The 16804-nt window shown below is 38.1% G+C and overlaps 1 protein-coding gene and 1 pseudogene across 1 annotated transcript in view; both read right to left on the bottom strand.

Moving 5' to 3' along the window:
• The window catches only part of MRTFA (myocardin related transcription factor A), a 166888-nt gene that overhangs the window by 57778 nt on the left and 92306 nt on the right, over window positions 1-16804 (bottom strand).
• LOC119542143 lies at window positions 4640-5579 on the bottom strand (annotated as a pseudogene).

Below are 16804 nucleotides of genomic sequence, written 5' to 3'. Positions count from 1 at the left end.
GGCGATAACAATCCACAAAGTACCAAAGTCTTGCCTCTTGCTCAAAATCTCCTACAACACTGTGTCCTCTCCCTAAGACTGAAGAAAAAAAAAAAAAAAAGAAAAGAAAAAACACTAATTCTTAACTCAAAGACAATCATAATGTGGGCCACGATCCAAGAGAAAAGGCTTTCTAGATGCCCTACACTTCCTTCCTGGTAGCAAATGTTTACTACCTTAAGTGTAGTGAATGATACAGCTACTCACACAGATCAGGAAGTACTAGTTACTTGTAAAATCTTTTCTGTTGTATCTAAAAATTGTACCTGTTTTCAAAAAGCAATGCATTTCTCTACGTGAGTAAATAGTTTACCATTAATATACCTCTTTTCTTCCTCTTACTCCTTTAAGAGCCTTTTTTGTTGCTGTTGAGGTGAAACAATCAGCTAGATGAGTCAAAGTGCATCCGGACGAGGGGAGGGTGAAGGGTGTTTCTCCTGTTTCCACTCCACCAGCACTACTTGATTAAACAACTTAATAGGGATTTTTTAAAATTAAAAATCAATTTCTCTATTTCAAATGCCAATGAAACCTAAAGGGTGTTACAACTACACATCATGCACAATGACAATGGCACAGCCTGCATTCAGGGGCTGAGACAAACGTTCAAAGAAGGAGGTTTAAGAGGCTCCAATGGGCCAAGGAAAGTCCCCTGCATGATAAGTCTTCATTAGTAGGGGCCTTGCTAACCACATCTGAGGGGCATCTGCATCTACTGGGAATCACACCATCCTAATACTTGCCTATTCCAGCAACACAACAGTTTTTAAGAAGACCTCCAAGAATGGTGGAACCATAACTAGGCTCCTCCTGCCTACATCAACTCAGTAGATCCAAGAGAACTCATCTTTCTCTCACAAACCTAATCCATTTCCCATCCTACTTATCTTTTTAATGGTATCACTGTCTTCCCCAGTACTAATATGAAATTCATCCTAATTAAGGTTGTCCAGCTAATTTTCCTCAAGCATCACATACCTTCCCACTTCTGGACCTCTTCTCGTGTATTCACTTCACCGGAAAACGCCTACTCTTCATCTGACCTTCCCAACTCGCTCCATGGCACACAGAATTACTCTAGCCCTCCTGTGAACTACCTTTTTTCTATTATAGCACTCTGTCAGACTGTTCTGAGTGCTTTCATGTTGTAACTCATTTACTCTTCAGAACATCCCAACAGAGAGAGAAAGATATTATTAATCCTATTTTACAGATAAAGAAAGTGAGGCCTAGAGGAATTAAGTAATTGCCTAAAGTTATCCCACTAATAAGAGGTAGAGCAAGGATTTGAAACCAGGCATAGTGACTCCAGAACCTGGACTCCTTAGTCCTCTGTCCTGGGGCCTTCGAGAGGCCTACTGAGTAAGGACATGGAAAATGATCACCTGGGTTCGTTCTCTGGTGAGATACACAAGGGGCTGACAAAAGGGATGGCTCAGACCAGGGTCAAAGGACTTCGGGTGTTCAACTTCAGTGAAATAAATTTAAATTAATCTAAGAACTTGATTTTAAAATAAATTATGACTGGGCAGTAGCAATAACATGTGTCAGGTCCTGCGTTAAGTGATTGGCATGCTTTTAACTCAGCCTCAAAAAACAAACAAAACTATGAAGAGAGTACAATTATCATCTCCATTTCGGCAGATGAGAAAATTGAGGCTCAGACATTAAATAATTTGCACATCTCGAAAATGCTGGGGCTACTAGGATTCATACCCAGATCTCTGTGACTCTAATGTGTGGACACTAAATACTACACAATATGCCTATTTTTTCAGGAAAGCAAGAGTAGGATCAAGTGTAAGCAGAAGAAAAGGGCAACTATTTGTCATCTTTTATTTTGTTTTTAAGGCTCAGTGTAAGATGAGCTATTAGAAAATGATTCAGTATAACAAACTAATTTGATTTCAGAGAGTAGGAAAACTTATACTATTTGATATTCCTAAGCACGTCAAAGAAACAATAATTAATGAAAGCAATGGTTGTTATCCAAGAATAATTTTGGAATATCAATCAGTGGCCCTCCTAAGTACAATCATATACAGATAGAGCCATAAGGGATATTACACAAACTTCTTGACTACAAAACTCCTTGTTCCATGAAAACAAAAATTTAAGTCTATGAAAGCTAACACATTTGTTCTGTAATAAATATCTGATTCAAGTACTTTATCAGAGCACAGTAGAGGCCTACTCAACTTATGTTTATAGTTCTGTTCAAAGAGGAAAGTTTACCTAGTAAATCTTTTCCATCTTTAAAATGAAATGAAATTAAAGTTCAATTATCTGAAAATTCCATCTTATCCCTCCCAGCTGTTATTAACTCTGTGCTTACTGAAAATGTGCCCAAGTTCCCCATTCAAATAATAAAATTTACCCTGTTATCAGTATTACTTTGGGTATTGCTACAACTTGATAACTTGATTGTAGGTATGTATTGTTTTATATATTGCATAATCCTTTCCTGCTACCTGCAATAACATTTATAAGGAGGGAAAAACAGACTGAAGCAGTAAACTCAGAATTATGGCAGTCAATCTATACTTCATTTTATTTTTTAATTTATGTGCTTGGCTGTGTATATGTGTGTATATATGTATACATAGAAAGAAAGTGATCCTATCTATGAAGAAATGGCTGTTTACATGAGTCTTCCCTTTCCTTAGTCTGTCTTCATACCTCTTAATTCTAAGTACTCAAAATCAAGTACTTTTACCTTCCTATCTATGAAGAAATGGCTGTTTACATGAGTCTTCCCTTTCCTTAGTCTATCTTCATACCTCTTAATTCTAAGCACTTGAAATCAAGTACCTTTACATTTCCAGACCTCAGGGACTATTCCTCTTAGATTAATTTAAAAATTGTTAGAATCAGTAGACCATTAGAATCATGGGATCATCAGAATCATTAGAGTTACTGAATAATTCACTTTCAATAAAAACCACAAGTGTCCTATATTTTGTATTCACTGTGAAGGTACCCAACTCAGGTGTATACTCCAGGGCCATAAATTTCATGTACATCCATTCTCACCAAGAAATACCTAAAATCAGTTCAAATGATTATTTTCATGGACACATATAGACCAGGCAGATTCAACAGAAAAGCAATCTGACATAGTCTCTATTTTATTGTACATCATAATTAGATTATCTCTCTACTCTCCAAGACAATAAAAATTAAACAAAAATAGCTACTTGTACCCAAGCATGAGTCTTTATACCTTCACTGTGATTGAATTCCACACACTTTAACATATCATCTGTCTCTAAATGAGCCTGTGCAAGCAGCCTATATATAGATGAACAAATGTCTTTAAAGTTGACAGATGATGAATCAACTGAGTTGCCTGCCAGAAAAGAGCTGGAATAAAGAGAAAAGAACCTGACCCATAAAATGGGAAACCCTAGGTTTTCCACTCTCCATGGAAATAAGCAAGTTTCCCACTTGCCTCAAACAAAGGCAATCAATTTGAACAATTTGGACAACTGGCTTCTTGGGAAATGAAAGCCCAGCAGTGAGCTTAATATATTAATTATTAATTATTAATTAACAATTAATTTCTGTAAGACCATGAAAACATGTTGATGGCATTCAAGACATTAATGCCTAAGAACAGAACACATCAAACAATTGTGTCAATCAGGATTCACAAAGGAAAGGAAGAAAAAAAAGAAGTGAGGTATTCTCAAGTCCAGTTCTGTGGCTCCTACTGGTCCCCAGTGCTGGATTTCACTGGAAAGGGACAAGCGCAGGTAGGCTGTTCCTACCTTATCCAATCATTGATTCCATCAAAGTTTCTAGAATAGAGAGATAAAATATAAGATTTCAAGCAAGTAGAAAAGAATGGGAAGGGAGTTAGTGTGGGAATGACAGCATAGTGAAAGAGCAAAAACCCGACTTCTGCATCCTCCTACTCTGCTCAGTAAGCCCTCTGAAGGAAGACTCAGACTACAGAGACATTCCATTAACTCAGCCCTAACTCAAGAGACTGACAAGTATTTTTCTGACTTCTTTAAATTTGGATATGTAACTTTAAATCAAAACTAATCAAATAACAAGGGATTTAGCCACAGCTTTTCAGAATATTTAGAAATTTTTAGAAAAGTCTCTAAAACACACTTGTGACAATTAAGGGGAATATTCCTTGACTAGAAATTATATTCTAGTAAAAAAGTAAAGTGCTATATTAGAAAAACCAATGAGTTTTACATGCTTGAGGAGACCAAAAAGCAAACAAGTCTCAAATATCTTTCCTAAGATTTGGCTCTAAGTGATGGATGCTCTCATACTTTGGAGGAAGAAATTGCTACCCAGAAACAATCAATTGAAACACTTGTCTGATTGGAGAAAAGTTTGAAAGAATCCATTTTCAAAAGAATTAAAAGTGACCCTCACACTAAAATATTATAATCAAAAGCCCAATGTACTAGAAAAGAAATAAGTGGTGTCATTTCTGGCATTCCTAACATACAAGTAACACAAGAGGACAGCCACATTTGATTTTAATTAAGCTGCATGGTGTTCTTTTGTTGTTTTAAGAGAAGTAAGCCTTTATTTCTTCATTTCACAAATAAAGTTGGCTGAGTTGGCTGCTTTTTGGTGACTAGTCAAAGAGACCAAATTGCATATCCTCATCCAATTCCTCTGACTTTGTTTCAACCTTGGTTGATGCTGTAGGAGAGGAAGCCACAGTGCAGATGGGTCAGCCAAGAAGGCCTTGACCTTTTCAGCAAAGTGTGACGGTATAATCAGTCTCCACAGACAAAGCCAGGACTCGTTTGTACCCAATGATGATTGAATGGGGTACTGATGCATCAGTTGGGTAACCAATCTGCAGACATATGCAGGCAACATGCAGACACCCTCCAGGAAGTGAGAGTGCAGAGTTTCCTCTGTGATATAAAGTACTTCAGAGTTACAGATATTGCTGTTGTCAAACACCTGCTGGATGATCAACCTAAAGGAGAAGAAGATGTTCAGCATGTTCAGCAGTGTGGCTTCACTGGCCCCTAATTTGTGTCCAATCTTAATCAGCTCCATGTCACTAAGGATCTTGATGGTGCCCCTGGAGATCTTAGTGTTGATGCTGACAGCCTGGAAGAAGGAGGTCTTCTCAGGCCCCAAAGCAGTGTTCTGGGTGCACATAGTGCCTTTGTGGGGCAATGGTACCAGCATGGGCAGCAGCTGTCATCATGTTGGCCAGCAGCATGTCCCTGATCTCAGTGAGATCCTCCTTGGTGAGCACAAAGCCCACATTACCCCACATATGAGACGACAGTTTCTCCAGGGCCAGGTTGTTTTCCAGATGGCCTTGTGCATCATGGTGTTCCTGCCCATTCATACCACAGCCATCTCCCGGAAGGACATGCAGATCCGCTGCATCTGCTTGGAGCCCACAGTCTGTTCTCACAATGAAGCATTTTGGATAATCATCCAAAAGTTGGATGCTATTAAGGAAGAAGATGGACTTCCTGGTCACCCTGTCTTCCTGGGCATCACAGTGGTGTGTCAGGGATCACCATGCAGGCTTCAATGATGATATCACTCTCACAAGGACACGTGGCGAAAGAGCGCTGTATGATGGTTTTTAAATGATATAGAATAATGAGAATTTGAATTTATCCTCTCAAGAATCACAATTTACCTCACTCTCAATAATGAGTAGATCAAGGAAGAAAATCAATGAGAATACAGAAACCTGAACAATTCTAGACCTAAAAGAGATCTATAGAACACAATAGCCAACTATAATAGAATACACATGCTTCTCAAGTGCACAATAAACATTCTCCAGGACAGATCATATGGCTGGTCATAAAACAAGTTCAAAGGATAAAAATCATACAAACCATATTCTCTGCTTGGCAATGGAATTAAATTAGAAATCATTTACACAGGAAAATTTGGGAAATTCACCAACAGTAGAAAGTTTTATTAATTTCTTAGAGCAGTTGTAGTTTTACAGAAAAAAAATGTAGAGAGTAGAGTTCAAGCACAGTTTTCTCAATTATTAACATTTTGCATTATTGCGGTAATTTTGCTATAATTCAGGAACCAATATTATTATAATTATATTATTAACTATAGTCCATAGTTCACATTAGGGTTCACTTTTTGTGTTGTACAATTCTATGGTAGTTTTTCTAAAACTTTTAATTCTGATAACATATATAAAATAAAGTTCCCCATTTAAATCACTTCGAAGTATACATTTCATTGGCATTAATTACTTTCTTAATGTTGTACTACCATCACCACTATCCATTACCAAACTTTTCCATCACTCCAAACAGAAACACTGTGCCAATTAAGCAGCACATCTCAATTCCTCACTCCCATCCCTGGTAACCTGTAGTGTGATTTCTGACTCTATGAATTTGCATATTCCAACTATTTCCTATAAGTGAGATCATACAGTATTTGTCCTTTTGTGTCTGGCTTATTTCACTCCACATGATGTCTTCAAGGTCATCCATGTTGTAGCAACATTAGATCTTCATTCCTTTTTATTTCTGAATAATATTCCACTGTATGAATATGCCACATTTTGTTCATTCATTCATCTGTTGACAGACTCTTGGGTTGCTTCCACCTTTAGCCAATTGTGAATAATGCTATTCTGAACATCAGTGTGCAACTATCTATTCATGTTCCAGTTTTCAGTTCTTTTGGGTATTTACCTAGATGTGGAATTGCTGAGTCATATGGTAGCTCTATGTTTAACTTGTTGAGGAACCACCAAACCTTTCCAAAGTGGCCACACCATTTTATAATCCCACCAACAATATACAAGGGTTCTGTTCTAGTTTGCTAATGCTGCCAGAAGGCAAAACACCAGAAATGGATTGGCTTTTATAAAAGGGGGTTTATTTGGTTTCACATTTGCAGTCTTAAGGCCATAAGGTGTCCAAGGTAATGCATCAACAGTCAGGTACCTTCACTGGAGGATGGCCAATGGCATCCGGAAAACCTCTGTTAGCTGGGAAGGCAAGTGGCCAGTGTCTGCTCCAAGTTCTGGTTTCAAAATGGTTTCTCCCAGGATGTTCCTCTCTAGGCTTCAACTCCTCAAAAATGTCACTCTTAGTTGCTCTTGGGGCATTTGTCCTCTCTTAGCTTCTCTGGAGCAAAAGCCTGCTTCCAAAATGTCTGTGTAAGCTGAAGCTCCTCTCTCAGTTCCAGTGCATTCTTCAAAGTGTCCCTCTTGGCTGTAGCTCCTCTTCAAAATATCACTCACAGCTGCACTGAGTTCCCTCTGTCCGTCAGCTCATTTATACGGCTCCAGTGACTCAACTTAGACCCACCCCGAATGGGCGGAGCAATACCTCCATGGAAATTATCCAATCAGAGTCATCACCCACAGTTGGGTGGGGTGCATTCCAAAGAAACACTCAAAGAATTACAATCTAATCAACACTGATAGGTCTGCCCACACAAGATTACATCAAAGATAATGGCGTCTGGAGGGACATAACACATGCAAACTGGCACAGGTTCCTATTTCTCCACATCCTCATCTACACTTGTTATTATCTGTTTTTCTAATAGTGGCCATTCTAGTGGGTGTGAAATGGCATCTTATTGTGGTTTTGATTTGCATTTCCCTAGTGATTAATGATGTTGAACATCTTTTCATGTACTTATGAACATTTGTATATCTTCTTGGAAAAATGTCATTTCAGATACTTTGCCCGTTTTTTTATTGAGTTGTTTGTCTTTCTGATGTTGAGTTGCAGAAGTTCTTTATAAACTCTGGATATTAAACCCCTATCAGATATAGGGTTTCCAACTATTTTCTCCCATTCTATAGATTGTCTTCTCACTTCCTTGTAAACTACTTTGATGCATAAAAGTTTTGAATTTTGATAAAGTCAAATTTATCTATTTTTTCTTTCATTGCTTGTGCTTTTGGTATAAAGTCTAAGAATTCACTGCCTAATAGAAGGTCCTGAAGCTTTCCTTTTAGGAATTTTATAGTATTCGCTCTTATATTTATGTCTATGGTCCACTTTGAGTTAACTTTTTTTTTTTTTAATAAATAACCTTTTTATTTTAGAATAATTTAGATTTACAGAATAGTTGCAAATACAGTACAGAGTTCCCATATACCCCATTCTCAGATTCCCATATTGTTGACATCTCATATTATGTAGTGTAATTTTGTCACAATTAATGAACATTGATACATTATTATTTACTAATAATATAAAAATATTATTCAGCTGTCCTTAGTTTTGACCTAATGTACTTGATCTGTTCCAGGATCCCATTTTGGATGTCATCTTACATTTAGTCATCGTGTCTCCTTATGCGTCTCTTGGCTGTGGCAGTTTTTGAGACTTTTCTTGACCTTGAAACAGTTTTGAGCATTAATGGTCAGACATTTTGTAGAATGTCCCTCAATTGGGATTTTTAAAATTGAGAAATAATACACATACCATAAAATTCACGATTTTAAAGTGTACCATTCAGGCTTTTTGCATATTCGCAGTGTTGTGCAATCATCAGCACTGTCTAATCCCAGAATATTTTATCACACCGGAAAGAAACCGTGTACTCAGGAGCAGTCACTCCCCATTCTCTCATCCCCTCAGCCACTAGCAACCCCTAATCTACTTTCTGTTCCCATGGATTCGCCTATTCTGGACATTTCATATAGATGAAATCATATACTACGTAGTCTTTGTGACTGGCTTCTTTAATTTAGCATAATGTTTTCGAGTTCATCATGTTGTAGTGTATATTAGTACTTCATTTCTTTTTATGGCTAAATAAGACTCCATTTTGTTTATTCATCAGTTGATGGACATTTGGGTTGTTTCCACTTTTAGGCTATTATGAATCATGCTGATATGAATATTTATGTCCAAGTTTTTGTGTGAATATATGTTTTTAATTCTCTTGGGTGTATGCATAGATGCACAATTGCTGGGTCACATGACAACTCCATGTTTAACTTTTTGAGAAATTGTCAAGCTGTTTTCCAAAGTGGCTGTACCATTTTCCATTCCCACCAGCAATACACGAGGGTTCCAATTTCTCACATCCTCGCCATCCTAGTGGGTGTAAGGTGGCATCTCATTGTGGTTTTGATTTGCATTTTCCTAACAATTAATGATGTTGAGCATCTTTTCCTGTAATCATTGGTCATTTGTATATTTTCTTTGGAGAATTGTCTGCTCAAATCTTTTGCCTATTTAAAAATTGGGTTATTTGTCTTTTGATTTTTGAGTGTTCTGGACACCAGACCCTTATCAGATAAATGATTTGCAAGTATTTTCTTCCATTTTGTGGCTTGCCTTTTCACTTTCTTGATGGTGTCCTTTGTGGCACAAAATTTTCAATTTTGATGAAGACCAATTTATCATTTTTTCTTTGGTTGTTTATGCTTTTAAGTGTCACATGTAAGAAACTGTTGCTTAATCCAAAGTAACAAAGATTTATACCTATGTTTTCTTCTAAGAGTTTTATAGTTTTAGCTCTTACATTTAGATCTTTGATCCATTTTGACTTAATTTTTGAATATGGTTTGAAGTAGTGGGGTCCAACTTCATTTATTTCCTGGCTGTGGATATCTAGTTGTCCTACTACAGTTTTTTAAACTTCGGTTGGGATTTGTCTGATGTTTTTCTCATGTTTATATTGGGGCCATGGTTTTGGGGATAGAAGAGCACAGAAGTAAAGTGCCATTCTCATGACATCTTATCTTTAATTTAGCATAATGTTTTTGAGTTCATCCATGTTGTAGTGTGTATTAGTACTTCATTTCTTTTTATGGCTAAATAAGACTCCATTTTGTTTGTTAATCAGTTGATGGACATTTGGGTTGTTTCCACTTTTAGGCTATTATGAATCATGCTGATATGAATATTTATGTCCAAGCTTTTGTGTGAATATATGCTTTTAATTCTCTTGGGTATATGCACAGATGCACAATTGCTGGGTCACATGACAACTCTATGTTTAACTTTTTTGAGAAATTGTCAAACTGTTTTCCAAAGCAGCTGTACATCAAGGGTACATGCTACCACCATGACTTATCTCTGATGTTGTTAACCTTGATCACCTGGCTAAGGTGGTGTCTGTCAGGTTTCTCCCCTGAGTTAACTTTTATATATTGTGTGAGGTAGGGCTCCACTTTCATTCTTTTGCACATTTTGCATGTGGACATCCAGTTTCTTAAGCACCATTTGTTGAAGAAACTATTTTCTTCTCATTGAGTAAATTTGGCACCCTTGTAAAATATCAACTGGCTTAGATGTGAGGGAAAGCAATAGAAATTGAATAACACATTCTTAAATAATCAGTGGTCAAAGAAAAAATAATAAAGTATTTTGAATTGAATAACATATGAAAATTCATGGGATGCAGTTAAAGCAGTGCTTGGACATTCATAGATTTTAATACCTATATTAGAAAAGTAGAAAGATCTCAAATCAATACTCTATGCCTTTACCTTAAGAAGCTAGAAAAAGAGCAAACTAAACCCCAGGCAAGTAGAAGAAAGGAAATAACAATGATTAAAGTGAAAAACAATGATATAGAAAACAGAAAAAACAAAACAGAGAAAATCAATAAAACCAAAAGTTTATCAAGAAAATTGATAAATCTTTAGCCAGACTGATCAAGAAAAAGAGAAAACACAGATCACAAGAATGAGAAATGTTAAGAAGAGACATTACTGCTAACCCTACAGAAATTACAAAGGATGGTAAGAGAAACTATATGTCATTAAGTTAGATATCTTAGATGAAATGGACAGATTTCTATAAAGGCGCAAATTACCAAAACTGACTGAAGAAGAAATGGAAAATCTGATTAGACCTATAAACAAGTAAAGAGGTTGAATTAGTAATTTAAAATCTTCCTACAAACAAAGCCCATGCCTAGATGACATCATTGGTGAAGTTACCAAACATTTAAGAGAAAAATTAGTTCTAGACCTTCTCAAACTTTTCCAGAAACAGAGGAAGAGAGAACACTGCCAAACTCATTCTATGAGGCTAGAATTACTCTGATACCAAAGGCAGACAAAGACATCATGAGAAAACTACAGATCAATATCCCTTATGAATACAGATACAAAAATCCTCAACAAAGTACTAGCAAATAGAAGCCAAGAATGGACCCATAACTTCTGTGTTCCTGTCCTTGTACTCTTTCCCTCATTCCAGTGATTCTTAACTTTTGCTTCACAATAAAATCATCTGGGAAGCTTTTTAATTGGCCTGTGTTCTAGTTTGCTAATGCTGCCGGAATGCAAAACACCAGAGATGGATTGGCTTTTATAAAAGGGGGTTTATTTGGTTACACAGTTACAGTCTTAAGGCCATAAAGTGTCCCAGGTAACACATCAGCAATTGGGTACCATCACTGGAGGATGGCCAATGGTGTCCGAAAAACCTCTGTTAGCTGGGAAAGCATGTGGCTGGCGTCTGCTCCAAAGTTCTGGTTTCAAAATGGCTTCCTTCCAGGACGTTCCTCTCTAGGCTGCAGTTCCCCAAAAATGTCACTCTTAGTTGCACTTGGGGTATTTGTCCTCTCTTAGCTTCTCCAGAGCAATAGTCTGTTTCCAATGGCCATCTTCAAAATGTCTCTCATCTGCAGCCCCTGTGCTTTCTTCAAAGTGTCCCTCTTGGCTGTGGCTCCTCTTCAAAATGTCACTCACAGCTGCACTGAGTTCCCTCTGTCCGTCAGCTCATTTATATGGCTCCAGTGACTCAACTTAGACCCACCCCAAATAGGCGGAGCAACACCTCCATGGAAATTATCCAATCAGAGTCATCACCCACAGCTGGGTGGGGCACATCTCCAAAGAAACACTCAAAGAACTACAATCTAATCAACACTGATAATGTCTGCCCACACAAGATTACATCAAAGATAATGGCATTTGGGGGACACAATATATTCAAACTGGCACAGCCTGGAATTGGGTCAAGGTATCAGTAGTTTTAAAAAGCCTGCCAGATGATTCAGTGTAGCACCAGATTAAGAACCTCTGCCCTATTCAGTGCCACTTGAGCCTAACATCAAATCACTTTATATTAGGAAATTAAAGATGCTCCATCCATGGTTTTGATGCTAACTACAGATCATGTAAACTAAATTGTGCAAAACATTTAATGCACCAATAAATAATTAGTTTTTTTTCTGATGTTCCCAACTAACTGCATTAAGGCATGTCATCTTCTGATGTTTATTGAACAAATGTTAAAAATTTTGCTTTCAATTTAAGGTAAAAAGTTCAGAATGGGAGAGAACTTTTATTTTCTAATGTACTTCTTCTATAAAATTTATTTGTAATCTACCACTGAAGGTTTTTCAAGGGAAAAAAAAATGACTTAAAAGATAAGCCAGAGGCGGGGCAAGATGGCAGACTGGTGAGCTGTATGTTTTAGTTACTCCTCCAGGAAAGTAGGTAGAAAGCCAGGAACTGCGTGGACTGGACACCACAGAGTAATCTGACTTTGGGCATACTTCATACAACACTCATGAAAACGTGGAACTGCTGAGATCAGCGAAATCTGTAAGTTTTTGCGGCCAGGGGACCCGCGCCCCTCCCTGCCAGGCTCAGTCCCGGGGGAGGAGGGGCTGTCAGCTCCGGGAAGGAGAAGGGAGAACTGCAGTGGCTGCCCTTATCGGAAACTCATTCTACTGATTCAAACTCCAACCATAGACAGACTGAGACCAGACACCAGAGAATCTGAGAGCAGCCAGCCCAGCAGAGAGGAGACAGGCATAGAAAAAAAACAACACGAAAAACTCCAAAATAAAAGCGGAGGATTTTTGGAGTTCTGGTGAACATAGAAAGGGGAAGGGCCCTGAGGCGCATATGCAAATCCCTAAGAAAAGCTGATCTCTCTGCCCTGTGGACCTTTCCTTAATGGCCCTGGTTGCTTTGTCTCTTAGCATTTCAATAACCCATTAGATCTCTGAGGAGGGCCCGTTTTTTTTTTTTTTTTTTTTAATCCTTTTTTCTTTTTCTAAAACAATTACTCTAAGAAGCCCAATACAGAAAGCTTCAAAGACTTGCTATTTGGGCAGGTCAAGTCAAGAGCAGAACTAGGAGAGCTCTGAGACAAAACACAATAATCCAGTGGCTGAGAAAATTCACTAAACACCACAACTTCCCAAGAAAAGGGGGGTGTCCGCTCACAGCCATCATCCTGGTGGACAGGAAACACTCCTGCCCATCGCCAGCCCCATAGCCCAGAACTGCCCCAGACAACCCAGTGTGACGGAAGTGCTTCAAATAACAGGCACACACCACAAAACTGGGCGTGGACATTAGCCTTCCCTGCAACCTCAGCTGATTGTCCCAGAGTTCGGAAGGTAGAGCAGTGTGAATTAACAAAGCCCCATTCAGCCATCATTTCAGCAGACTGGGAGCCTCCCTACACAGCCCAGCAGCCCAGAACTGCCCTGGGGGGACGGCACTCACCTGTGACATAGCACAGCTATCCCTCAACAGAGGACCCGGGGTGCACGGCCTGGAAGAGGGGCCCACTTGCAAGTCTCAGGAGCCATACGCCAATACCAAGGACTTGTGGGTCAGTGGCAGAGACAAACTGTGCCGGGACTGAACTGAAGGATTAGACTATTGCAGCAGCTTTAAAACTCTAGGATCACCAGGGAGATTTGATTGTTAGAGCCACCTCCCCCCTCCCTGACTGCCCAGAAACACGCCCCATACACAGGGCAGGCAACACCAACTACACACGCAAGCTTGGTACACCAATTGAACCCCACAAGACTCACTCCCCCACTCACCAAAAAGGCTAAGCAGGGGAGAACTGGCTTGTGGAGAACAGGTGGCTCGTGGACGCCACCTGCTGGTTAGTTAGAGAAAGTGTACTCCACGAAGCTGTAGATCTGATAAATTAGAGATAAGGACTTCAATTGGTCTACAAATCCTAAAAGAACCCTATCAAGTTCAGCAAATGCCACGAGGCCAAAAACAACAGAAAATTATAAAGCATATGAAAAAACCAGACGATATGGATAACCCAAGCCCAAGCACCCAAATCAAAAGACCAGAAGAGAAACAGCACCTAGAGCAGCTACTCAAAGAACTAAAGATGAACAATGAGACCATAGTACGGGAGATAAAGGAAATCAAGAAGACCCTAGAAGAGCATAAAGACATTGCAAGACTAAATAAAAAAATGGATGATCTTATGGAAATTAAAGAAACTGTTGACCAAATTAAAAATATTCTGGACACTCATAGTACAAGACTAGAGGAAGTTGAACAACAAATCAGTGACCTCGAAGATGACAGAAGGGAAAATGAAAGCATAAAAGAAAGAATGGGGAAAAAAATTGAAAAAATCGAAAAGGACCTCAGGGATATGATAGATAATATGAAACGTCCAAATATAAGACTCATTGGTGTCCCAGAAGGGGAAGAAAAGGGTAAAGGTCTAGGAAGAGTATTCAAAGAAATTGTTGGGGAAAACTTCCCAAATCTTCTAAACAACATAAATACACAAATCATAAATGCTCAGCGAACTCCAAATAGAATAAATCCAAATCAACCCACTCCGAGACATATACTGATCACACTATCAAACACAGAAGAGAAGGAGCAAGTTCTGAAAGCAGCAAGAGAAAAGCAATTCACCACATACAAAGGAAACAGCATAAGACTAAGTAGTGACTACTCAGAAGCCACCATGGAGGCGAGAAGGCAGTGGCACGATATATTTAAAATTCTGAGTGAGAAAAATTTCCAGCCAAGAATACTTTATCCAGCAAAGCTCTCCTTCAAATTCGAGGGAGAGCTTAAATTTTTCACAGACAAACAAATGCTGAGAGAATTTGCTAACAAGAGACCTGCCCTACTGGAGATACTCAAGGGAGCCCTACAGACAGAGAAACAAAGAAAGGACAGAGAGACTTGGAGAAAGGTTCAGTAGTAAAGAGATTCAGTATGGGTACAATAAAGGATATTAATAGACAGAGGGGAAAAATATGACAAACATAAACCAAAGGATAAGATGGCTGATTCAAGAAATGCCTTCACGGTTATAACGTTGAATGTAAATGGATTAAACTCCCCAATTAAAAGATATACATTCGCAGAATGGATCAAAAAAAATGAACCATCAATATGTTGCATACAAGAGACTCATCTTAGACACAGGGACACAAAGAAACTGAAAGTGAAAGGATGGAAAAAAATATTTCATGCAAGCTACAGCCAAAAGAAAGCAGGTGTAGCAATATTAATCTCAGATAAAAAAGACTTCAAATGCAGGGATGTTTTGAGAGACAAAGAAGGCCACTACGTACTAATAAAAGGGGCAATTCAGCAAGAAGAAATAACAATCGTAAATGTCTATGCACCCAACCAAGGTGCCACAAAATACATGAGAGAAACACTGGCAAAACTAAAGGAAGCAATTGATGTTTCCACAATAATTGTGGGAGACTTCAACCCATCACTCTCTCCTATAGATAGATCAACCAGACAGAAGACCAGTAAGGAAATTGAAAACCTAAACAATCTGATAAATGAATTAGATTTAACAGACATATACAGGACATTACATCCCAAATCACCAGGATACACATACTTTTCTAGTGCTCATGGAACTTTCTCCAGAATAGATCATATGCTGGGACATAAAACAAGCCTCAATAAATTTAAAAAGTTTGAAATTATTCAAAGCACATTCTCTGACCACAATGGAATACAATTAGAAGTCAATAACCATCAGAGACTTAGAAAATTCACAAATACCTGGAGGTTAAACAACACACTCCTAAACAATCAATGGGTTAAAGAAGAAATAGCAAGAGAAATTGCTAAATATATAGAGACGAATGAAAATGAGAACACAACATACCAAAACCTATGGGATGCAGCAAAAGCAGTGCTAAGGGGGAAATTTATAGCACTAAACGCATATATTAAAAAGGAAGAAAGAGCCAAAATCAAAGAACTAATGGATCAACTGAAGAAGCTAGAAAATGAACAGCAAACCAATCCTAAACCAAGTACAAGAAAAGAAATAACAAGGATTAAAGCAGAAATAAATGACATAGAGAACAAAAAAACAATAGAAAGGATAAATATCACCAAAAGTTGGTTCTTTGAGAAGATCAACAAGATTGACAAGCCCCTAGCTAGACTGGCAAAATCAAAAAGAGAGAAGACCCATAAAAACAAAATAATGAATGAAAAAGGTGACATAACTGCAGATCCTGAAGAAATTAAAAAAATTATAAGGGGATACTATGAACAACTGTATGGCAACAAACTGGATAATGTAGAGGAAATGGACAATTTCCTGGAAACATATGAACAACCTAGACTGACCAGAGAAGAAATAGAAGACCTCAACTAACCCATCACAAGCAAAGAGATCCAATCAGTCATCAAAAATCTTCCCACAAATAAATGCCCAGGGCCAGATGGCTTCACAGGGGCATTCTACCAAACTTTCCAGAAAGAACTGACACCAATCTTACTCAAACTCTTTCAAAACATTGAAGAAAATGGAACACTATCTAACTCATTTTATGAAGCTAACATCAATCTAATACCAAAACCAGGCAAAGATGTTACAAAAAAGGAAAACTACCGGCCAATCTCCCTAATGAATATAGATGCAAAAATCCTCAACAAAATACTTGCAAATCGAATCCAAAGACACATTAAAAAAATCATACACCATGACCAAGTGGGGTTTATTCCAGGCATGCAAGGATGGTTCAACATAAGAAAATCAGTCAATGTATTACAACACATTAACAA

This window comes from Choloepus didactylus, chromosome 8 (assembly GCF_015220235.1).
Source record: "Choloepus didactylus isolate mChoDid1 chromosome 8, mChoDid1.pri, whole genome shotgun sequence".
Lineage (NCBI taxonomy): Eukaryota > Metazoa > Chordata > Mammalia > Pilosa > Megalonychidae > Choloepus > Choloepus didactylus.
This window is presented reverse-complemented; position numbering and strand designations above follow the sequence as displayed.